This window comes from Passer domesticus, chromosome 11 (genome assembly GCF_036417665.1).
Source record: "Passer domesticus isolate bPasDom1 chromosome 11, bPasDom1.hap1, whole genome shotgun sequence".
NCBI lineage: Eukaryota > Metazoa > Chordata > Aves > Passeriformes > Passeridae > Passer > Passer domesticus.
Window position 1 is genome coordinate 33850132 of NC_087484.1, and position 25347 is coordinate 33875478.

Consider the following 25347-nt stretch of genomic DNA (forward strand, 5'->3'; position numbering starts at 1 on the left):
ATTTTAAGGCAGCACAGGCACTGGCTTTCTCTCTCTCCTGCGGAGTAGGGGGTGGCTCAATGCTTTTCAGGGCTGTTCCACTTTTTCATCTTACAAGGCCTTCACCTCCCCTCCTTTGCCTGAAGCTCCGGCCTACTTCACCCAGCCGCAAGGCTTCGCCTCCCCCACCCAGCCCTGGCTGGGTAGGGAAGGTCTGACTTGCTTCACGGACTGGGACCAAGAAAGTTCTCTTAGGAGTTCTCTGCTCTTTTCACCCCTGGTGTTCTCAAAGGCACTCCATACCTTCAGTGGCCAAGCTAAGTGCCAATATTCAAATCTAAGCACTGATTGCTTTAATCACAGCTTCCCAAAAAAACTCACTTCCTTCTTACCCTATGACAGACACATACTTTTACAATATGATATTGTCTTTCTGCGGGGTTCCTTGCAGAAAGGACAATAGACAGGGTATAAAGAGTGCATTCTAAAAACTCGATTTTTCCAATTAATTAAAATAGAGGCATTTAAAGATTTAACATGAATAATGGGAGTTAGGATTGTTTCTGTCATATTAAATTCTTGTAACTTTAGTTGAGAACTATTTACATTTTTGTATATATTAAAATTGAAAGAGATAATAACAGTCTGTAAAAACTAAATCAACTTTAACCAACAAAATAATAATACTGGTATTGAATAGCTTACATCACTTCAATTAATACTATTAAATCAAGTTACTCCTTTTTAATGAAGACTGGGGAGCTGTAAAAGGTTAATCAAACAAACACATCTTCAAGGTGATCTAGAACTTGGTTAAACTTAAAATTATCTAAATACAACTGAAAATATATTTACCAGGAAGGAGGAATAAAAGGGGAAGTGTTATGATTTCTATAGAAAACTTGTACAGTTACATTAATTTGCTGTCTGGAGCAGGCTTGGTGATGATTTCTCCTCTGCTGGCGGCGCTTGGGAGCTCTAGGTGTCAAACTTTGTTGAATGCAGTTTGCCACAGCATGCTGGACATGCCTGCCACTGCAATCCATGGCGGTGGTCACTGGCGCAGGCACAAATTCATTGAATATGAAGTTTCTTTGGGGAGTCCAGATGGCAATGGCTGCATTTAAAGGAGGCTCTCGACACTGGAACACATGTCCCAAACTGTCTGATGGATCAGCCTGGCTTTAGAGGGGCTGTATGGTGCTGGTGGAGGCAACTAAGGGGGAGACCCTCTCAGGAGAGGGAGTAGAAGCCCTGATGTTGTATGTTGGGTAACTGTAGCAAGTTGTCTGGGGGTCCAGTCGGGGGGTTATGGGCGCCACCATTTTGGCGGAGTAAAAAAAAGAATGGTTTCCAGAGCGGGGTCTCTGGTTCCATCTTCCCTAGAAGAGGCGTGCCCTATGGTGGAACGGTCAGAGCCTCCAGAGGTGGTGCATTCGGGAGAAGAGGCAGAGCCAGAGGCGAGATCAGAGCCAGGAAGAGAAGGTGAAGACCTGGAAAACAGTTTCAAGGTGGTGTGACCATTACCATCTTGAAAAGGAGGGTCTGGGATGGCATGGCCAACACTACTCAAGATCAGGGACTGGGGAGGGTATGGGAAAATCAGAGAGGGGCAGAATAAGGGGAGCTTCACAGAAGCTAGAAGGGGTTTTATGGGAGACGTGACCAAAGGCAGGAGGCCTCCATGTGCTGCATGATGGTGTAAGGTCTCTTGGATGGCAGAGGACATGGGCAGCAATTCAGGTGCCATAGTGAGTGTTCTTCACACAAACTAGGTCCCAAAAGTTGATGGTAAATATGGAGTCTTGCAGATGCACCAGGAAAAGTGTTGTAAAGCCACCAAACAATTCTTTTCAGATCCCATTTAGAAAACTCTGTCCCTTAAGAATCTAAAAATAAATTAAAATGTTTATAAATGACCTGTTCTTCCTTTGTAATTATTGTTCCCATCTTTATCTTTGTCCCTGTAAACCTTCCCCCACGCAACACTAGGACTGGGGGTTCCTGCAATCTTGGCCTGAAAGCTCTTGGGGATGAGACCTGGGTCTTCTTTATAAAATTGTCCTAGCTTGACAGCACTTTTAAAAAAAAGACTTACGGGGCTGTTGGTCTTGACCCGCTCTCTGCTGCCTCTGATGCTCAGCTCTTCTCCTTTCTTACCAAGGGGAGCGTGTCTGGTACCCTGGCAACCAATGATCATCAGGGCCTCAGGGCCCTTAGCATTGCTGCCTCACATTGGGCACCACTTGTCGTGCCGGGTGGCTGTCTAGAGTACCTTCCCAAAGAAGTGTCTTGGAAAAGACTCCTCAGGAGCACAAGGCACGACTGCGCTCATGCTGGGTGATTTCTGCTCTTCTGTGATCCAGGCAACACAGAAAGAGAGATGGGGTCTTTGTGTGGGGTTCCAAGGAGAGCCTTCATTGAGCTTCTTCTTCAGGAAAGTCTGGGGACTAGGAGCCACTCAGGCAGGGAAAGCACAGCTTTATATAGGGTTCTTGAGGGGCGGGACAGTACACCAGGGCCAATGGGATGAGGGCACAGGGGTGGAGAGAGTGGGAAGGGCCAATGGGATACATTGAATCTGCATATCACAGCAAGGCATGCTGGAAGAAGCCTTTCTTCTCACCTTGACAAGAGTGGTTATTGCTTGAGGGGTTTTCCATCCAGGGGACAGTTGTAGACTTTTCCCTGTTGGCCCACTGGCCTTCACAACTCCACTACCTTTATTCATTAAAAAGGCTTCTCCCATGGCTTTTTTACAAAAGCGTAAAAACCATGAAAATGTAAGCAAAACAAAAAAAAATTACAATTAAAATCCACAAAATGTTTTTAACTACATGTCCTGAGTTGACTATATAATGCTTTTATCCCCAATCATCTTGTTCTGTTTATACCAAATAATAAGTTTTACACCTTTAAGACTCTCCCAGACAGTGAAGAGGGGAGGGAAGAAGCGCACAGTTTGTTTTCAGACTGCTCTCACTCCTCCACATTCCTGCTCCTGAACTGTGTTTTCTGCAGATGTACAAACAACCGGACAGAACTCCTTTTTCCTTTTTTTTTTTTTTTTTTTACTTTTAGTTAGTTTTAGCTAGCTGAGGCAAAGTTCCCTAGACTGTATTTTTTTTTTCCTTTTTTCTTAGACCGGTTCAAGCCTGCTCTAGACTGAACCCCCCAAAGAACAATAACAGCTCCACCTGTGGACCCCCGGCTGGGCCTGGGCCGCGGCGTTTCCAGCACCAGAGAGACTGATCAAAGACTGAGTGAGCCGAGCTGCAACTCGGGGAGGGGACTGTTCTGAGTTTGCTTTTTTTTTTGGAGCAGTGAGAAGTTTTATTGTTTAATATTGTTTGGGTTCCATTGTTTAATAAACAGGTTTCTTTCCACTTTTTCTCCAAAGAAATATTTTCTCCCGAACCAGTTAGAAAAAAGAAAGGCAATTGAATCTGCTTTTATAGAGAAGCCCCTTTAAGAGTTATCTCCCAAACTTGCCCTAAACCAAGACAAATACAGTTAGTGGCGCCCAACGTGCGGCTTGAGAAAGTAGAAAAAAACCCTTTATTGATCGCAGGTTGGTTATGCTTGCTGTGTACTAAGTTAAAGTACCCAGTAGCCATGTTGTTTGAATTTGTAATGTCTCTTGGGGAGGCCTTTATGTGGCTCTGGTCTCTAGACCTTTTTGAGGTTTCAATACCTTTCTGGTCACTAAAATTATTGTCCCTATCATGTAGTTTTTCCAGTAAAAAGACACGGATTAGATTAGCTATTGTGCTGGCCTTGGTGATAATGCTTTATAGGGCATTTACAAAGATACTGGCGTCTGTTTATGATATGTGTGGTTTATGGTTTCTTTGTCCTACCCTGCATCCCAGTTCTAACAGTATGTTTTGAGAATTTATTAGTAATTACACCCAGCTAGTTAGAGGAGGAGCAGGGAATGAGGCTTTCCAGCCTTTCCTTTCCTTCTTCTCCTTTGAATCTGTTACGTCATTTTTGGAGAATGTTCAGTTTCCCCTGAATGTTAAAGACACCATCTTTCTGGTATTTAATCTGGTAAGCTTCCTCTATATGGTCTACAGCTTCTCTAGAATGAGGGCTGAGATGTCTAGAAGGGCTGATGAGACCCCTGACCCAGAAGTAGACCCACATGTGGAGAATCCTGAGTGGGGTGGAGAATGGGAAAATATGGGCCAAATCCTGAAAGAATTCTCTGACCCTATAGTCTGGGACTTTCCCCATGAACAAATTCAGAACCCAGCTACGGTGAAGAAATATCTGAAAGAGAAATATCATAATGACCCTAAGGAGAAAAAGATCATTGCAGTGAGCTAAGCCCTAGCATATGCTTATCACACACTGCTAGATACTCTAGGGCAGCAGACAGAAGAAAGAGGGCAGAGAGATACATCAAGAGCTATCCCAGTCACTCAGGCTCCAGCCAACACCCCAGGCTCAAAGCCAGCAGTTAAACCAGACAATAAGCCTCAACCAATGGCTGTTGCTACTAGCACTAGAAGTGGGAAGTGCACAGACAAGACCGATCGACCAGTGGATGATGATGATGATGATGATGATGATGATGCAGGAGAAGGACCCTCAACATTTCCTGACATAAAATCAGGAGTCAAAGCAACTGGCACAAGATCAGAAGCCAATATTGAGTCCTTCTCCCTGAAGGACCTGCGTGGCCTAAGGAAGGATTACACCCGACCATCTGATGAATCCAGAATTAGCTGGTTAGTCTGTCTTTGGGATGCTGCAGCCGAGGCTACAATTCTGGATGGCACTGAAGCGAGGCATTTGGGATCCCTGTCACATGATCCTGTCATCGACCAAGGCATGATGAGGGGGGCTAACCCTCACAGCCTCTGGGCACGGGTCTTGGACAGTGTAGCGCAAAGATACCTGTGTGCCGATGATCTCTACATGCAGCAAACACAGTGGAAGACCACAGAACAAGGGATTCAATGCCTGAGAGAAATGGCAGTGGCTGAGATTATCTTCTCAGATGACATAACAACTAGGAATCCAGACTTGGTACCATGCACATCTGTGATGTGGCGAAAACTGGTACGACTTGGGCCACATGAATATGCTTCTGCTCTAGCTATCATGAAGTGGGATGACAGGGATGAGACCATGCTTAACATGGCAAAGAAGCTCCGAGCTTATGCAGATGCTGTACACGGCCCAACACATGCCAGAATCGCAGCAGTGGAAACACGTCTGCAGAGATTAGAGGATAAGATAGAGGAGAATCATAAGAAGCTCAGAGAGGAGATTAAAGAAGACCTTCTCCAAATCTCAGCAGTACAGATCAAAAGTTCTGGTACCCAACACAGACGTTCCCCAGATAGAGAGAGAAAGTACACCCCACCAGCTGAGCTGTGGTTTTTCCTGCGCAATTATAGAAAAAAACATGAGGCTGTGGGATGGAAAATCCACCGCTGCTCTGGCCCAAAAGGTGCATGAATTGAAAGAAGACAGAGCTCAGAGAAGAAGTTCCACCACAAGAAAAGCAACTCCAGTTGCCCATAGCCGAACTGCCAGGTATGATGATGATGATGACATATCCGATCCCCTTGAAGGAACCTCTAAGATATATGCCCAAGAAAAGAAAGATAACCAAGCTTAGAAGAGCCCTGCCTCTAACCAGGTAGAGGCTAAGGAAAATCGTGTTTTCTGGACAGTGTAGATTCGTTAGCCTAGCACATCAGAACCACAAGAGTATAAAGCTTTAGTCCACACTAGTGCACAGTGTACCTTAATTCCATCAAGACATGTAAGGACAGAATCCGTTTCTATCACTGGTGTAACAGGGAGATCACAAGACTTCACTTTAGTAGAAGCTGATGTGAGCTTGACTAGAAATGAGTAGAAGAAACACCCTATTGTGACTGGCCCAGAAGCCCCATGTATTTTGGGCATAAATTATCTCCAAAGTAGGTATTTCAAAGACCCAAAAAGACTGAAGTAGGCATTTAAGATAGTAGCTGTAGTGACAGAGGGCGTCCAGCAATTGAATACCTTGCCTAGACTGTCTGAGAATCCATCTACAATAGAGCCTCTGAAGAGAAAAGAGCAACAGATACCAATTGCCACTTCCACAGTGCATCGTCGACAGTATAAAACCACTCAAGATGCTATGATTCCCATCCATAAGATGATCTGAAAGCTGGAGAGCCAAGGGGTAGTCAGCAAAACCCACTCACCCTTCAACAGCCCCATCTGGCCTGTGCGTAAATCTGAAGGAGAATGGAGACTGACGGTGGACTACCGTGCATTGAATGAAGTGACTCCACCACTGAGCGCTGCTGTGCCAGACATATTAGAGCTCCAGTATGAGCTTGAGTCCAAGGCAGCGAAGTGGTATGCCACTATTGATATTGCCAATGCATTTTTCTCCATTCCGCTGGCAGCAGAATGCAGGCCTCAGTTTGCCTTCACCTAGAGAAGTGTGCAGTACACTTGGAACCGGCTGCCCCAGGGGTGGAAGCACCGTCCTACCATCTGCCATAGACTGATCCAGAGTACACTAGAAAAGGGTGAAGCTCCAGAACATCTGCAATATATTGATGACATCATTGTATGGGGGAAGACAGCAGCAGAAGTGTTTGAGAAAGGACAAAAAATCATCCAGATTCTCTTAAAAGCTGGCTTTGCCATCAAGAAGAGCAAAGTCAAGGGACCTGCTCAAGAAATCCAGTTTCTGGGAGTGAAGTGGCAAGACGGACGGCGTCAGATTCCCACTGATGTCATCAACAAGATCACAGCAATGTCTCCACCATCCAACAAGAAGGAAACACAAGCTTTCCTAGGCGCCATTGGTTTTCGGAGAATGCACATTCCTGAGGACAGTCAGATTGTGAGCCCTCTCTATCTAGTCACCTGTAAGAAGAACACTTTCCACTGGGGCCCTGAACAGCAGCAAGCCTTCGTCCAGATTAAGCAGGAGATCGCTCATGCAGTAGCCCTTGGCCCAGTCAGGACAGGACCAGATGTGAAGAATGTGCTCTACTCTGCAGCCGGGAACCATGGTTTGTCCTGGAGCCTGTGGCAGAAGGTGCCTGGGGAGACTCGAGGCCAACCACTGGGATTTTGGAGTGGAAGCTACAGAGGGTCTGAAGCCAACTATACTCCAACAAAAAAAGAATTTTTAGCAGCCTATGAAGGAGTCCAAGCTGCCTCAAAAGTAATAAGCACTGAAGCACAACTCCTCCTGGCACCCCGACTACCAGTACTGGAGTGGATGCTCAAAGCAAAAGTTCCCTCTACCCACCATACCACCAGTGCTACATGGAATAAGTAGATTGCTCTCATAACACAGTGTGCCCGTATTAAAAAGCTGAACAACCCTGGGATTCTGGAAATAATTACAAACTAGCCAGAAGGTAAAAACTTCAGTCTCACTGATGAAGAAGAACAAGAAGTGACACGTGCTGAAAAAGCTCCTCCATATAACCAACTGCCAGTGGAAGAAACACAATATCCTCTTTTTACTGATAGTTCCTGTCTCATGGTAAGAATGAATCAGAAGTAGAAAGCAGCCGTATGGAGCCCCACACAACAGGTTGCAGAGACAACTGAAAGAAAAAGTAGATCAGGCCAACTTGCTGAACTCAAAGCTGTTCAACTGGCCTTGGACATTGCTGAAAGAGAGAGGTGGCCAAAGCTCTACCTCTACACTAATTCATAGATAGTAGCCAATGCTCTGTGGGGATGGCTGGAGAGGTGGAAAGAGGCTAATTGGCAGCGTAGAGGAAAACCAATTTGTGCTGTTGAAGAGTGGAAAGACATCGCTACCAGGGTAGGGAGGCTACCTGTGAAGGTCCGCCATGTAGATGCCCATGTCCCCAAGAGTAGAGCCAATGAGGAGCACCAAAACAATGAGCAGGTAGACCAGGCTGCAAAGACAGGGGTGTCCAAGATAGACCTAGATTGGGAGCACAAGGGAGAGTTATTCCTAGCTCGATGGGCCCATGATGCCTCAGGTCATCAGGGTAGAGATGCCACCTATAAGTGGGCACGAGACCGAGGGGTGGATTTAACCATGGACAGTATTTCTCAGGTTATCCACGACTGTGAGACGTGTGCTGCCATCAAACAGGCCAAGAGGGTGAAGCCCCTATGGTATGGTGGGCGGTGGTCCAAGTACAAGTATGGCGAGGCCTGGCAGATTGACTACATCACACTGCCCCAGACATGCCAAGGCAAGCGCTACGTGCTCACAATGGTAGAAGCCACCACAGGGTGGTTGGAGACCTACCCTGTGCCTCATGCCCAGAACACCATCCTGTGTCTTGAAAAGCAAGTCCTGTGGAGACATGGTACCCCTGAGAGGATTGAGTCAGACAATGGGACTCATTTCAAGAACAGCCTTATCAGCACCTGGGCCAGAGAACATGGCATTGAGTGGGTGTACCATATCCCCTACCATGCACCAGCTGCGGGCAAAGTGGAAAGGTACAATGGGCTGCTAAAAAGCACCTTAAAAGCCTTAGGTGGGGGATCTTTCAAAAATTGGGAGCAGCATCTGGCAAAGGCCACCTGGTTAGTTAATACCCGAGGCTCTACTAACCGAGTGGGCCCTGCCCAATCAGAGCCTTTGCATAGAGTAGATGGAGACAAAGTCCCAGTGGTACATGTCAGGGGTTTGTTAGGGAAGACAGTTTGGATCAATCCTGCCTCGAGTACAGACAAACCCATTTGCGGGGTTGTTTTTGCTCAGGGACCAGGTTGCACATGGTGGATAATGCAAAAAGATGGAAGAACACGATGTGTACCTCAGGGAGATCTGATTGTTGGGTGAGAACCATGTATAAATATCACTGTTTGATGAATGTTGCCACCATTGTCTGTGTATAGCTGTATATTAGATGTATAATATATGTGTGTGTAGAGTTAGAATATATATATATTAGTTTTAGTAGTAAGGTGACGATATGGGGATAAGGGGTGGAATGTCCTGTGTTGACTATATGATACTTTTATCCCCAATCATCTTGTTCTGTTTATACTGAATAATAAGTTTTACACCTTTAAGACTCTCTTCCAGACAGTGAGGAGGGGAGGGAAGAAGCGCGCAGTTTGTTTTCAGACTGCTCTCACTCCTCCACATTCCTGCTCCTGGACTGTGTTGTCTGCGGATGGACAGACAGCCGGACAGACCTCCTTTTTTCCTTTTTCTTGCTTTTAGTTTTAGCTAGCTGAGGCAAAGAAGTTCCCTGGACTGTGATTTTTTTCCTTTTTTCTTGGACCTGTTCAAGCCTGCTCTGCACTGAACACGCAGAAGAGCACCGGCAGCTCCACCTGTGGCCCCCTGGCCGGGCCTGGGCAGCAGCATTTCCAGCACCAGAGAGACTGATCAAAGACTGAGTGAGCCAAGCTGCAACCCGGGGAGGGGACTGTTCTGAGTTTGCTTTCCTTGGATCAGTGAGAAGTTTTATTGTTTAATATTGTTTGGGTTCTATTGTTTAATAAACAGGTTTCTTTCCACTTTTCTCCAAGGAGATATTTTCTCCCCAACCGGTTGGAGGGGGGAGGGGCAATTGAATCTGCTTTTGTAGAGAAGCCCCTTTGGGGGTTATCTCCCAAACTTGCCCGAAACCAGGACACTGCATCAAATAAATCAACACATTTTGAGCAGAGGAGCAAGAGGATGCTCCTCTCCACAAATCCAGCCTGGGGACCAGGTATACATCAAATCCCCTGGGGGAAAGCCTCTTATCCCAAAATGGAAAGGACTCTATTTAGTACTTTTAATCACTTATACAGCCTTTAAAGCTTGAAGTGTTAACCTCTTGCCTACACTGTTCCAGAATTAAAAGACTTCTGCAAAAGGCAAGAGGAGTACACAAGTGGACCTCAGAAAAAACAGAAGAAACCAAGATGCGCTTCACACCGTCATCATCTTCCCGATATTTCTGATCAGAATCCAAGCCACAGTAGGTGACTGTCACTACCATCATGATCTCCTTGGCCTGCGAGATCCTGCTAGATGGAACATTCAAAAATATTTGGGACCTAATTGGCTAAAAGGGAATAATAAGGTAAAAACACTTTATGCTATTTTAAGGATTAATGACCAAGCAGTTGAAGATTGAGGAAAACCTGACTCCATGTCAGCCTTTCTTGTCCCACCTGAAAGCAGGACCTCTATGGCGTGTGAATTTGAAACTCACAAACCTCTTTTAGTTGTGATTATTACTGTGACCATGCACATCCGTGACCTTTCTAACAAGCAGCGTGTGAATCCATTTTAATGTGATTCCTATCAGGATTTTGCGCTATGCAAATTAAAATGGGAGACTATAACCTAGCACAAGATAGTTCCCTTCTTCTGCAGTGCACAGGTGGGGTGGGAGGACCATCATCACACAGAGATACAGGAATTGAGCCCGCCAGGAATGCGACCAACACATATTGTTTCCAGCAGGCAGTTCTTGTGCCACTAGAATAATAAATTGTCCTGTTGGTATGCTTAGTACGTGGAACAGGTCTCACAGAGCATCTGCTTTTGAGAACTGAATTTCATTCTTGGCATATTCCAGGCCATCAGAAATAGTCACCAATCCAGTTGGAGGGGAAGCCGGGAGCACAATCATCCTGTTAGGGTATATCATGCCCAATGTCATGACCGCGTGATGGCAACCCAGATATGCATGGACTCCTGACAGCACAACTACATCCTCTTATGGGCTGAGGTACTCAGAATACTCAGCCATTTGTAGTGGGAAATTTAGTAAAGTAAGTGTCCTTTGTATTACTACCAGGGGCCAGTGTAAGGTTTCTGAAGGTTTCTGAAACGCTTGCCTAAAGGCAGGCAATGTATCTGAAGAAACCAGTTACCACGCCTTGGGTACTCGACAAGGAGCGAAACAGAACGGGTCACACAACAGGCATTTAAAATTAAAACAAACAACTTTACATGAGCAAACAATGGCATAGCACGGGACCCATGTGTGAAATAATATAGTCTTTCACTCTGTGGTAAGAAAAATAAATGAACAATTGTTGCTTCTAAATCCAAGGTACTCTCTGAAAATGCTGGAGGTAAAGATACAGGCTAATAGATCCAAAATTAAACAGCAATACTACCCATTCATACAGCAAAGCCTAAAAGGCTGGGAGTCATGGATGCATTCCCAGACACCAAATCATAGGTCTAAAAAAGGCTTAAGGGGATGGTTTGGGTCTGAACTGGGAATATGAAATTCTATTGATCAAGAAGTCTTAATAAATGAAGCACTGTGAGTTCTTATATTGGACAGACACAAACTCCTCTCAGATCAGCCCTGATAACACTTGCACAAACCCAAAGCCTGGCAGCTAACCTATTAACCACCCTGGCCAACAATACACAGCAGGATTGTTTCCAGCAGTCGTTGGCTTTATGGGGAAACTACACGGTAACATTTCTTTAGCATTTCAGTGTAGACAAGCTCAGCTGTGGCTACAGTTTGTAATCTCAGGAAAACTTAAAAAAAGGAGAGCTGGGGGAAATTACCATGAGAATTAACTAAATCATGCCTAAAAATGAAACCACAAAGGAGTTTGAAAAAGACTTCCACACTTGGTGGCAATTGGTCAGTTTCACATAGAATGAACAGAACGCTGCAGTCTTTTACATTAACCATTAAGAATGCAACAAAATACTGTGTAATTCCAATTTTGGCCTGTGTGAGATCTGCTTGCACAACAATGACAACAGATTCATTTAATGAAACTGCTAATGGTAATAACTTCTCTATTTGTAATTCACAAGCAAAAGTGGATATGACTTGAGCTGCACCACACAATAACTTCTCTTCAGATTATGCAGAATGTGTATGATGTGTATCATGAAGCACCCAAATTCCAAACTGGAAGGAACATTGATGTACTAAAACAAATGCTGTACCAGCCTAATATAGAATGGCCAGTGGCAGAAGTCAAAAATGCATCTCACAGAGCCTTATGGACACTCAAATTGCTATCAAAGAAGTTACCAAAATCATCACCAAAATAGAGAAAGATAGAGAACATCATGAGTCAGATGTCTTCTTGTGATGGACAAATCTTCAATCACCAACAGCTCCTCAGATTTTTAGCTTCCTCAGCAAACCTGTTCTAATTTTTAAAAAAATGAACCCTCCTCTAAATCATCATGAACCTATGGATGTGGTAGAAAATTAAAAGAGCAGCATAACAGTACATATGTCCTGTGGACTGTGGAGGAAATCTTGCAAAAGAATTTGCATCAGGATAAAGAGAATGGGAGGATGAAACAAGGCCTTTGTTTGACACAAGCACAAGCAATTCACATAAGCAAACAAGTACTTAGCACAGACACAGGTAAGTACTTAGCAGCAGTTAGCATAAGAAAAACCTGGCAGGCCTAACTTGACAGGAGAGGGACTTGAAAAAAGCTTTAGACACATTCTAGCAGAAGAAGGAAGGGCAAGTAGGCAATGAGCCCTGTGCAGGGAAGCCATGAGGAAGAAGTGCTGCTTTAGGGCATGGAGACCGCTCTGGCCAGCGCCTGCACATCAGCTTCAAGGACAGGAATCTGACAGAATGTATTTCTAACCCCTGCCTATGCAATCACCTCAGCAGGGTAAAGATGGATGGTATTTTTGATGCAATTCCTACATCAACCCACTGAAATTTATACATGGCAGAGAAGCATTTTGGTGGGGTGCAGACCCTGCCCTCCTGTCAGCTCAAGAAAAGGGCTTTTGGTGGACAATGCATTTGTCTGCAGATTTCTTTGAATTAGGGAGACCCCTCGGGACTGCTGTATCCTGAGGGAACACCATGGGCCCTGACCTGTGCCTCAGCTTCCAGGACTGCTCTTGGCCAGCATCCTGACGTGGATGCAGGACAGCTGCCAGGCACTGCTGGGACCCAGTGGGACAGGACCGGCTGTCTCGCGTCCACAGAGCCCCCCTCACACAGCCAGGGCCACCCCGAAACCAGACAAAGGCTCACATGTCAGCAGAGAGGAGCAAGGAACACTGGGCTCCTCTCAGGGGATCTCAGCGTGGTGCTCCAGTGGGAGGGGCAGGCAGGCCACCCACCTTCAGGGCATCCCCTGCATCAACAGGGCGTGCATTTTGTCCTTTTCATCCCTCCACACCAGAACCAGGCCTGACATCTCCTCCTCTGCAGTTTTCCCACTTAGGACGTCATCTCACGCTTGGCCAGCGCATCAGATGAGGCCGCAATGGCTTCTGATACCACCTCCATGCCAACCACAGCTCCACTGTGTGCTGTTCCTCTTTCACAGGTTAATTTCCCATCAATTGACCAATCCATTGTTTCTCTCAAGGGTCACATTCCCACCAGTTCAACCATAAGGTTTCCTTCACTGTCTGTTCTTCATTATCTTGCTGACGTGCACAGCAGCGGATCAAATGTGGCAGGGCCTTAGACACGACTTGGCTCCTGACACACAGGCTCCTTGTGCCACTGCTGGCCTTCCGTGTGCTCAGCAGGATCTGTACCTGCACAGTGTTGTGGAACTGCACCTTCAGCACAGGGACCGTGCCAGCCTGAGCTGCCCTCGTTCCTCTGGGTCTGTGCACAAAACACGGCATGGCAGAGAACGGCAGCAGGGGCCTGTGTGTCCCAGGGCCCCGGATTTGTTCTGCTGCAGCTCCACAGGGATGCAGGCAAAGTGAAGAAGCTAAACTGTTTATTCATGGAAGGCGAAGCAAAGGAGTGAGCTGGGTGGGGAAAAGGGGAAGGGCGGGATCTGAGGACTGGAGGGAAAGAGCCGTGAAAAGGGAGGGAGAATGGAGGGAAAAAGAAGGGATGGGCAGAGTCTGAGGGCTGGAGGGAGGGAGCTATCTATAAGCAAGGAGAGGGCTGAAGCCATGCAAGTTTCCCACAGGCTCAGCTGTGCCAATCATCAGCGGTGCCTGGAGCTCCAGCTGGTCTCTTCTGGTCTCAAGGCAGTCTCATCTTCCATGGCATTTGCAGGTCTTCAACAAACTCTGGTTCTTCTGTGCCAGTTCTGCAGCTCTCCCACTGACTATCTGTTGAACTAACATGTATGCCTGGGAAGGGCTGTCATCTCTCCTCAGGGCTTGAAGGGCTGGAACGGAGAGGAACAGAGCCACAGTCAGAGCCTGGATCGGTGGGAATCCTAGGAGACCGTCCTGCCAGGGCCATCCCACCCAGCTCTGGCCGTGGCCACAAGAGAGGGGGTATCAAGTGGATCAGCTGGCCACGAATCCCCCCCCCCCTTCTAGGCCATTCCCACTGACTAAGAAGATACCTTTGGGCAACTCAAAAGATTTCAAGAGATTTTCTAATGCTCTCCCAAAATGATTGGGTGACTCCGTGAAACCTTGCGGTAGCACTATCCACCCAAGCTGTTCCCTTCTACCTGTATCCGGATCTTCCCACTCAAAGGCAAAATAGTCTCTACTGCCCTCATCCAAAGGGCAAGTCCAAAAGGCATCTTTCAAATCCACTACACCGTACCAGGTGTAATTAGGGGGCAATTGACTCAACAAAGGATATGGGTTAGCAACTATGGGAAAATGAGGAATAGTTCTTTGATTTATTGCCCTTAAATCTTGAACCAGTCTGTAGCTCCCGTCAGATTTCTTTACCGGTAAAATGGGAGTATTATGGGGTGGCATGCAAGGTTCTAATATTCCTTGCCGTATTAAATTTTCAGTTACTTGTTTTAATCCCCTCCGGCCCTCCAGTGATATTGTTTATTGCTTCACTCAGATTGGTATTTCTGGATTTTGTATTTCAACTTGAATGGGCGGAATGTTCAACCTCCCTACTTCACCTGAATGCCAAAAGGTATTATTAATTTCCAGATTATCCTCTTAATTTAAAGAATAGATTTTGAGCTTTCCTTCACAGGGGTTTATCTGTATTCCCAAGGCTATTGTTGAATCTCTGCCCAACAAATTATTCTCAGCCTCCGGGAGCAACAATAAGTCACTCACTCCAAATCTCTCATCTGTCTCTTATTTGCACCCCTTTAAATACAGGAACTGCAAAAGCCTCTCCCTTAACTCCAATTACTGGAATTTTCTCCTGACTTATCTTACATCCCTGTGGTAATTTCCTTACTGTTGACCTAGAATCTCCCATGTCCACTAAAAATATAATTTCTTCACTATGGGGACCTATTTTTAACTTTATCAAGGGCTCTTCTGGTTGTGTTTCAGTCCCCTTCATTTAATAGAGCCCCTGACCACCCTAATCTTCCTGAAAATTTTCCTCATCTTGCTGCTTTTTCCTACAACTTTTTTGTAGGTGTCCCTTTTTATGACAATAAAAACAGGTGGGTCCTGTACCCATAAAGGCAGGGCAAGAATTTTGGAAGTGTCCCTTCTTGTGGCAGAAAAAGCACGTGGGTCCTGGGTTTCTAAAAAGAGGACCTGACGTCTGCTGTTTGTTCTTTCCTGAGGGTTTTTCTCTATTCAAAGCTGCCTGCATTTCTTTAACTGCTGCCACCAAGATTCTTGCATCTGCCCTCTGCTTCTCCTCATCTCTCTTTACATACACCTTTTGTGCTTCTCTCAGGAACTCCTGAAGCCCCCTGTCCCGCCAATCTTCTCATTTCTCCAGCTTCTTTCTGATGTCTCCCCAAGATTTCGCCACAAACCGAGGTTTGAAAAGAACCTGCCCAGCTGCAGAATCAGCATCTATACCTGAATATAATTGCAAGTCCTCCTTTCATCTCTCTAACCATGCTGCCGGGGACTCATCCTTTCTTTGATGCTCACTCAAAGCTTTTCCCATATTTTGCCCCCTGGGCACTGCCTCCCAAATTCCTCGAATAATTGTCCACCGAAGATCACTCATATTCTGCTTATGCCCCACATCCTGATTATTCCAATTTGGATCCTGCACAGGCCATTTCTGATCACCCCGCTCTGGTCCCTGATGTTCTCTGTCCCAAATCCTCATCCCTGCCTGTCAGATCATCTCTCTTTCTTCTCTGGTAAACAAAATTCCTAGGATAGACTGCAACTCCACCCGGGTATATGTGTTTGGTGCCAAAACCTCATCCAACTATTTTGCCACTCCAACGGGGTCCTCTGCATCTCGCCCATCTCCTTCTTAGACTCCCTGACATCCCCTGTATTTATGGGAGCACTCACATAACTAATAGGTGGTCCCTGTCCTGCATTTGCCATTGGAACGCCTCTATGTGGGTAATAATCGATTTTCCCTTTCTTCCCCCTCATCTCCATCATTCTCCTCCCCTTGCCTCCCCCTGCCTCTGGTGCTGTGTGCCACTGGTTCCTCTTGAATAAGAGGTGCCTTTGGATTCACAGGGGGACCCTCAGGGACTTGAGGCTGAGCTAGCTGCTTAGGTTGTCCATAGGGGGGTGGGAGATGATTCAATGGGTCTCACGGCTCCTGCCTGTTCCTTTTGACCGCTTGCTCTTTGCTTAATAAAGGATACAACGGGTAACCCTTACCTTCTTGCTTCTGAACAACAAACCCACTTCTCCCCTCAGGGATCTGTAAGGCAGCATACTCACTCTCTTCCTGATTAACAGGCTCTTTGGAATTCACATATATATTTAGAGCCTGGAAAATCCAATCCTCAAATAATCCAAACTTAGGCCAATAGAAATTATTTTTCTGGATCATTTCCTTTGTCTATTCAAACATACAATACTTAATCATTTTCTGCTGACTTTTTCCCCTTTGGGATTCTCATTCATCTTAAAACTGTATCATCATCCCCAGCGGGCTGTCTCGAGGAATGCTCTCTTCTTGAGAATTTCCTTCACTGTCCTCAGATCCTCCAAATTCCTGCGAATTTTTCACACAAACCGCAACCCCTGGGTTTAGGCACTTACTTTTTCCCTGACTTAACCCTTGCGGCACCAAACTCCAGTAGCAGGAGAATCTTGGTTTCTCACACTCACCCCGTGGTTCCACTGCCTCACTTATTCCTCTGTCACACTACCTTCTCAAACTACTTGTTCTACACCTATTTATTTTTCTCTCTTTCTCAATCTATTTCCACTTATCTTTTTTAATTTTCTCCTTCTTTCTCAATCTATTTCTACCTTCCTTTCTTCATTTATTTTACACTTTTCTGGTTACCTCTTCTCACTATTTCATCACATACTAAACCTCTAGCTATCAACTCTTCAAAGCAAATTGAACTAATTCAATCACTCTTCTCCTTAGTCTCCTTACTGAGTCACTCTCTCCTGCTCAAGGACCTTCCCACAGGTTCTTGGACCAGGGACTCCCTTCCTTCCTTGGTCAATCCCTCCCAGGGGCCTCCCTTGTTCACTTCTTGCTTTCTTCCTTTCTCGGCCGGTCTCCTGGCGGAGATCTCGCAAACGCGGTACCGGCAGCTCCCGCTCACTTCGGGGGTCCAAAGCTGCCCAGCCCCCGTCTCAGATACTCCACACACACTCACACATGCACACAGCAGCCCCCCAGACCCAAAACCTCGTGATACTCACAGCCTCCTTTCCTCACGAGGGTCTTGGTGCACAAAGAAGTTTTATATGGGTACTCCCTTTCTCCTATAAGCCTCCACTCTGATGGGAGCCTCATTTGCGCGCTCATAATAACTAATTTGCTTATGCGTTATTGGAATTAAGGCTCTCTTTTCCAAGGGAGACTGGTCTAGTCTCAGGACCACTTAAAAGTCTGGTGGTGGGGAGCTCCTTTCCCGAGGGCTACCCATCTCCCCGGGACTTGGAGAGCCTTCCTGGGTGTCGGCACCAAAATTGTTCTATTTGCCTTTCTTCAGCCCCTCTGGGCTCAGAGTTGCTGCTCTTCTGGCTCAATCCTGCCTAAAGCCAGAGAGCTCGGCCTCCCCCACGGCAACAGGAACAAGACTCGGCAAGCAGGCACTGGAGCTCAGTGCCTAAGGCTGAGGGGCCGCGGGCTCCAGTCTCGAGCACAGGGAGGGCACACGCCCAGCCCCACAACTCCTGGCCTCACAGCCCTGAAAGGCCGGGACCAGGGTTCCACACCTGATGCCAGGGGTTCCCTCCAAACGCCCACTGAGGAAGCGCCAGAGCAGCCGGCTGTGAGGAACAAGGCGGCTGCCAGGGGGCTGCTCATGGCCTCTGACACCCAATTGCTCAGGGCTTCCCAGTGCCCCAGCCCCTCAGGCTCTCCCCCAGCCCGGCCAAGCTGCCCGGCAGCAGCGCCGCAGCCCCACAGGAGCTCCAGAGGAGCCCCAGCCAGAGGCACCTGGGAGCCCTCAGCAATGCAGCCAGCAGCACACGGCCAGGAGGACACGGATGGCGCTTCCTGCCTGCCACAGGCCTTGTGGCCATCTCCAGGCACCGCTCCAGCAGGGATCCCTGCAGCGCCGGCCCTGCCCACCCGCTCTGCCGGCAGCAAAAAGGCTTCAGCAGAACCACCACAGGCCAAGGGGCTTCTGGCCATTGTCCCTGCAGCACTGCACGCCTGGGCAGCTGGCTGAGTGCAAGCACCATTTTCCCCCTCCTCATCTATGCCCCGTGGATGCAGGGCAGCAAAAGAAACATCCTGGAGCCTGTGTATTATAACGCATTCTATATTTATAAAGTAAAAGCAAACAAAAAGGAGAACATTTTAGAAGAAAAAAAAAAATTTCCCATTACTCAGGGGGTCCCAGCAAAAAGAGCCTCTGGGATTAGCTCTCCACTGAGCTCCAGCAGCTCAGCCTGCGGAGACGCGAGAGACGCGGCCGAGCCTTCCACACCCTGCGCAGCTGATCTTGCAGCCTCTGGAACCTGGAGATTGGAGCCCGCTCTGCTGACCTCAGGATGCACAAGGTTTCAATGGCCAGGCTTCCGACACCAAGGCTGATGTCACTGGCCGTTTCTTCAAGGGCTGCAAGAGAAAGGAACAGAGTCACGGTCAGAACCTGGACCTGTGGGGATGCGAGCAGAGTCCCCTGTCAGGGCCATCCCAGCCGGCTCTTGCCATGGCCAGGAGGGAGCAGGGACCAAGGGGATCAGCCTGAAGCTGCTGGCTATGGATCCTCCACGTGGCCCTGAAATCTGTGTGTGCTCTGCCCAGACCAGCTTTCCTCTGCACCGGGAGCAGAGCCCTCCACAGCTGGGGCAGGGCTTGCAGGTCTTCACCCGCCAACCACTGGTGTCAGCCCGCTGCCCTCACTCACCAGTGTAGATCATCAGGAGCTCTCCTGGCTGCCCCCTCAGGTGCCGCCCGGCCACCCCTGTGAACACAGAGCCTGTCAGGGCGGCAGCGGCACAGCTCCCTGCCAGCGGCGCTGCCAGCGCTGCGGCCACACGCCCTGCTGGCCCGGCAGGGCTCAGCCCGGGCCCTTGCCGCACGCTGCCGCCCAAGGGCACGGCTGCCAGAGGGCGGCAGCAGCGCCCGGGCCAGGCGGGGCTCCACGGCGCCGGGCCCGGATGGCGCTGCCGGGGCAGCGGGCGGGGCTGGGGCCGAGCTGCGGCGGGCCGGGGAGGGAGCCCGGCCTCGGGGCTCACCCATGAACCTGATGGCCGCCTCTCGCAGGGGCTCCTGGGGGCTCTCCAGGTAGCGCAGGGCCCGGCGCAGCTGCTCGGCCGCTCGGCTCGTGTCCTCTGCCAGCTGCAGAGAGCGGCAGCAGGGAAGGCTCGGCGCGGGCTCAGCCCCTGTGGCGGGCGCTCCCTGCGCCCAGCCCCGGCCTCCCCTGCCCGCACAGCCCTGAGGCGCGGCCAGCAGTCGCCGGCGCCGGGCTCCGCAGGGGGCAGAGGGCCGACTGCTGCCCGGGGAGCCGCGGGGCCGCCCCGCAGCCCCGCCGCGCCGGGGCTCCATGGGCACCCGGCTCGGGCCCACAGCAGCCTGGAGAAGAGCCCGCGCAGCCTCTGGGTGCAGCAGCGGGCAGGGACACAGCTGCCAGCCCCGCACACTGAGCCCCGCGCTCAGGGGCCTTCTCCAGGCTGAGGTTGGGGATTCTCGGTCGTCCTTACCAGGCACTTGCTGAACTTCCACAGTTTTTCCTCCTTCACCAGCTTTTTTATATCCCTCCTCTTCAGGAACTTGGCTGCACAAAGCAGCGTTTCCCGAGAACACTGGAGAGCAGCAGAAACGTGGAGATGGCCCCACAGCCCAGGCCACAGGAGCATCCCAGTGCCACAGCCTGGGGGAGGCTGCAGCCTGCAAGGCGCCAGGACAGGAGGCAGCCCAGCCCCCTGCCAGGGAGACAGCAGCCGGCCACAAGTCCTCACCTCAGCAACAATCTGATTCTCATCATGGCAGTGGAAGTAGAGTGGCAGCAGGCTGTGGTGCACGGGTGACTTCAGGGCATTTTTTCCATCTTCCGTTAATAACTCCAGCATCTCTTGAAAGACCATCATGGAGCTCAGCTGCACCTGGCTATCATCCTGTATGAAAGCAAGAACAAAAGAGCTCAGCATCAGCTGCTTCGGGTCCAGCAGGGCACAGGCCTGCATCTCCACAGGGCACCAAGTGCCCGGGCAGCAGCCAGTGGCCATGGCTGTGGGCACAGAGCCTTACGCGGTCAAAGAGTGGCAGGAGTGCCTCAGCCAGCTGCAGGGCGAGGGAGCTGGGTATTGGGGTACCATTATCCAGGAATAAATATCTGAGTAGGAGAATGGTCATCCTGATCACGTCACTATCATTTTCCTCCAGGAGCTCCACAAGACTTTCAGTCAGGCTCCACATTTTTTCGGCCTGTGTGGAACACAAGTTTGTGAAAGGCCACCCGGCTGCAGCAGGGCCTAGAGGCCAAAGTCCGTCCCGAAGCACTCGGGCAGCTGAAGCGGGAGGCAGGAGAGCTGAGAGCAGCTGCCCCGGGCCCAAAGCCCAGCCAAGCCCAAGTGACAGCGTTTTCCAGCCCCACACTGCTGGCAGGGCTTCAGCCACTGCCCCCTTCTCACCATCAAGGGATTCTTGCCCAGCACCACGAGGCCTCGGAGTGCCAAGTGACGCCTCTCCCCGTCCTCGCTCCGCAGGTTCTTTGTCATGATCTCCAGAACACTGTCGCTGCATTCCCTCAAGTCCAGGCACTCGAGGACCTGAAAGGCACAGGGCAGTGACAGGGCACCCGGCCAGCAGCAGCCCGGAACCGCACAGGGCTGGGCCCAGGCAGCACCACAGGGCACGGGCACCGTCCCAGGCAGCTGCGGCTACGAGAGGGCAGAGAGCTGGGAGGCAGCTCAGCCAGGCAGCGCTGGCCTTCAGGCTCACCTCCACAATGAACACCAGGGCAGGGAAATCCCAGTATGGCATCTCTTTGCTGAGCAGGCCTAGCAGGTAGAATGCAATCCCACAACAAAAGTGTATGGATGACAGGCGAATTTCTCTGACAAGAGGAAAAAGGAAACAAGACCCTGAGCCAGTGGGGCAAACCTCTGCCAGGAGTGACACACACAGTTCACATCTTTCCTCACCACCCTCACAGCAAGGGGCCCTGGGCCATTTGGGAGTTGGTTGCTCCAGAGCAGCCTCCTCTCCCAGCCTTTTCCAGTCTGCTTGGCCATCCCTCAGTGACAAGGGCCTCTGGCCCACAGCCACAGGGACTGTGTGGGGCACCTTGGGCACAGAGCACAAGTGGCTGGAGCAATGGGGAGAAGGGGGTCTCACCTGGCCAGCAGACCCACGGCATAGTGGTGGGTGTCAGCACAGAGCAGCGTGTCCCAGGCACCCTTGCGTTCCATTGCCACCACCACATCCTCACAGCGGAGAAGGCAGAGCAGGGACTTGAGGGTCCGCACTGCAAACCTGTGTGCAGAGCAAAGCCCAGGTCACACTGGGAGCACTGGCTCCTTCCCAGGCCACGTGGCAGGGACAGGAGCTCTAGGATGGGAGCACCTGTTGGGGCTGGTGGCAAGGCCGTGTTCTTCCTGGCATCCCTTCCAGAAGGTATCCACCTCTTCTGGCATATCCAGAGTGCTGAAGAACACTTGGAAGAGCAGGTGCACAAACAGGTGTGGGAAATACACCTTCATTATACGTGGGATACAGGGCACCTGGAGGACCTTCCACATCACCAGAGTTGCCTGCAAAGGACAAAGGCCCAGAGAGAGCGCTCAGTGCCGAGGTGTCCGTGTGGCAGGGCCCGAGCGTGGCAGGGAGAGGCCCGGAGAGACGCAGGGGGAGCAGGGGGCCTGGTGGCCCTGAAGCTGCCCCTGGGCCAGGTTTCAGGCCAGTGCCTGAGGCAGGGAGATGCAGTGGGGGAAGGAGGATGGAGAGCTGCTGGAGAGGCAGCCTTGGGGCCAGCAAAGGCCACTTGCAGAAACTCACAGCCAGGGCAAAGACACCCGTTTTGTCCCCATCGGAGGTGCACGTGCTGTGCTCCGGCCAGCTCCCCAGCACATCCAGGAGCACCAGCTGTGCCAGCTCCGCAGTCCTGCTTGAGCCCATGATGGTTTTCCACATGGCCGCGGCAGCTCTGCAGGGTTAGAGCTTTGTCTCAGGGGGGTGTCAGACACAGCACTGCTGGGAGCTGAGCTGGCTGCCAGTTCTGCCTCTGCCCTCTGCCCCTGGCCAGCAGCAGCCAGGCAGCCCAGCCCTGTGGGGACAGAGCCCTGAGGGGCAGGGAGGGAGCACGGCAGCAGGCTCGGGGGCTGACATGCCAGGGCTGGGAAAGGGAGCAGCCAGAGGGCCCTGGAAGTCTCTGCTGCTCAGGCACCTGGGCCAGGCTGTGCAGGGTGATGGGCTGGGGAGCCCTGAGCCCTCTGGGCAGCTGGGCCCTTACCTGTCACAGGACGGGGCCACACGCAGGAGCGTCATGACTGCGTCATTTGTCAGTGCTTCAGTGAGATCCAGCAGGGCCATGTCCAGCCTGTGCTCAGCGCAATCATTGGCCAGGAGCCACTGGTGGATGTACCTCACCATGGCGGGCACCTGGAGAAGGCACAGGGAGACTTGGAAAGCTGCCAGAGGGAGCAATGTCCCCAGCTTCCCCAGAGATGTTCTTCCCATCCCACCACACTGTGATGGCCTCAAAGGCTCACAAGGACCAGCAGGTGTGGCTGGGGAGGCCAAGGAGTTCCTGGGAGGATCAAACGCTGGCCACAGGCTGCTTACTTGCTTTGGATGGTAACAATCTTCCTCTACAAGCATATACAGCAGGGCAGCACTGGTCTTGCTTTGGAAGATGGGCGAGTATGGTCTGTACGCAGCGCCCCTGGTGATGGTCTCTTCCTGCCGAATCCTCTTGATGAATTTGCAAACGAGCTGTAGGAGAAGGGCAAGAAGCCAGGGATGTTCCATGGAGTGCTCCACACACGGTGCTCGGCTGAGCAGGGACAGCAGGCCCAGCCCAGGTGGGCATGGCTGCAGGTACCTGCGCTGTTCTGTGGAAGCGGCCACGGCTGGATTGCTGCTCTTGTGTGCGCTCCACGGCTGCATCTGGCAAAGACCGAGCACAGCCAGAGCTGAGGGGCTGCGGGAGAGGCCGGAGAACACAGCCCAGCCCTGCGCTCCCCAGGCAGGGACAGCCCCGCGATGCCCCAGGGGGATGGAGCACGGCCACTGCGGGGTGTCTGCCTGGGCCCTCTTCTGTCCTGTCCATGGGCATTTCCCCAGGGGATGGGATGGGATGGGATGGGATGGGATGGGATGGGATGGGATGGGATGGGATGGGATGGGATGGGATGGGATGGGATGGGACTGGACGGGACGGGACGGGACGGGATGGGATGGGATGGGATGGGATGGGATGGGATGGGATGGGATGGGATATGCCACAGGATGGGGCCAAGCTGGCTGCAGGCTCCAGTCCTACAGCCCAACGCTGCCACTCACCCTCCTGTGGTGGATGGAATGGCACCACCTCTTCTGTCTCCTGTCCTGGGTCAGCTCCAGAGCCTTCTTCCTCCTCCTCCACCCAGGCCATCCTAGGGTCTCTTGGGGGTCTCTGCTCCATGTCAGTGACTGGAGCTAGTAGCAGGACAGATGCCTTGGAAAAGCTCCGGAGCACCAAGTCCCACGCTCTGCCCTCGAGGGCACTGCCAAACAGAAGCCTCGGAAGGCCACAGGTCACCAGGTCCTGAGGTCTGGCCTCGAGGTCAGCTGCAGGAACAACGCCTCAGAAAAGCTCCAGGTCAGACAGGAACGAGTGCGCTGTGCGGGGGCTCCTCACAGCACCGCTCTGTCCTGTCCTGTCCCGTCGCCTGCTCCGAGCGCTGTGGAGTGTTCTTGTCACCCCCAGCTCCTACGTCACCACGTGTCACAAAGGACACACTCCTCCATTCCATGCCACCGTGACCGTGCTGCAACGTGTCACAAAGGAACCTTGCACACACTGCCACCTGCCCTGGGGCCGCCCCCAGCCCACCCAAAGTGGCCCAGGTTGGAAGGAATCCCTGGCCCCAAGTGTCTAAGGCAGCCCGACAGGATCTTTAGGAAGGGCTCAGCCCATCAGCAAACGCTGCCCTGCTCTGCGGGCTCAGGGCAGCAGAAGGAGCCCCCAGGGCTGCCGAGGCAGCCGCTCTGGCAAGGGCACGGGGCCTTCCACGGAAGCTGGCACGGCCTCCTTGGGACACGTCCTGGCTGCTGGCCATCCTAAACCCGCGGCTGTGACAGGCACAGGGAACGTGTGGGCCAGGGCACCAATGCTGCTCTGAGCCCTGGGGCCCGGGCAGCGCTGCCATCAGCAGGTGTGGCAGAGTCCCCGCCCAAGCAGAGCTGCCACCCCCCGAGCCCTGGCAGCGCTGCTGCCCCTCTCCTGACCCAGAGACCTGTGCCCCGGGGGGCTTCTGTGCCACAGGGAGCCAAAGCCCACGTGCACTGGGAGCTGTGCTCCTCCCTGCAGGGGCTGTTGGCAGCAGCACCTGGAGCACTGCTGCAACACTTGGTGTCTGTCAGAAGCTCGTACTACATGCTGGAAGTGTTTTCTCATTAAAGTAATTTCCTGCAGCACAAAAGCCTCTTTACCGTGATGACACAGAAGAATCTGGCATTAAAGACTCCTCACTTCAGGAAAGCTTTACTTTCCATTTCTCAACTCAAGTAGTTCCAAAAAAGTTGCAAACTCCCCCAGTCAATTGTGATGGCCTGAGAACATGAGAGTTGGAAATTGCCTTCCCCTCTCAAAGCAGCAACTCATGTGCCTTGATGTCATGCATTGGGAGTCACTTTACAAACATTACACTACCCAGAGGTGAACAGAAGGCCATTCTTTGCTTTCAAATGGTTTTCAATGAACGGATGGTAACATCCTCATTCCCTTAAGGAATAGAAGCTCTAAAAGAATGCGAGTCCTCTTCTTCCCTGCAGGATAATCAGGACCATGAACAGAAATAGTCACAGGTATTCTTTCTGCCCTCCATAACCAATGCTCCACCAAACCACAGATGCTGTCTTCAAAGTGACTCCAATTCCAGCCTAGACCTCTCCCCTTCCAGACAACTCTTTCCCCAACCTGCCCCCCAACACTAATCCCCCCAAACACCCGCACAGGAGCCC

At 50.8% G+C, this 25347-nt stretch overlaps 1 long non-coding RNA gene across 1 annotated transcript; it reads right to left on the reverse strand.

Annotated features, from left to right (window-relative positions):
• Window positions 1-21143: 21143 nt before the first annotated feature.
• LOC135278364 (uncharacterized) lies at window positions 21144-21854 on the reverse strand. Its single transcript, XR_010345878.1, has 3 exons — window positions 21748-21854; window positions 21520-21657; window positions 21144-21238 (listed from the first exon to the last, which is right to left on the reverse strand). It is a non-coding gene; the product is annotated as an uncharacterized LOC135278364 (long non-coding RNA).
• Between the last annotated feature and the right edge of the window lie 3493 nt (window positions 21855-25347).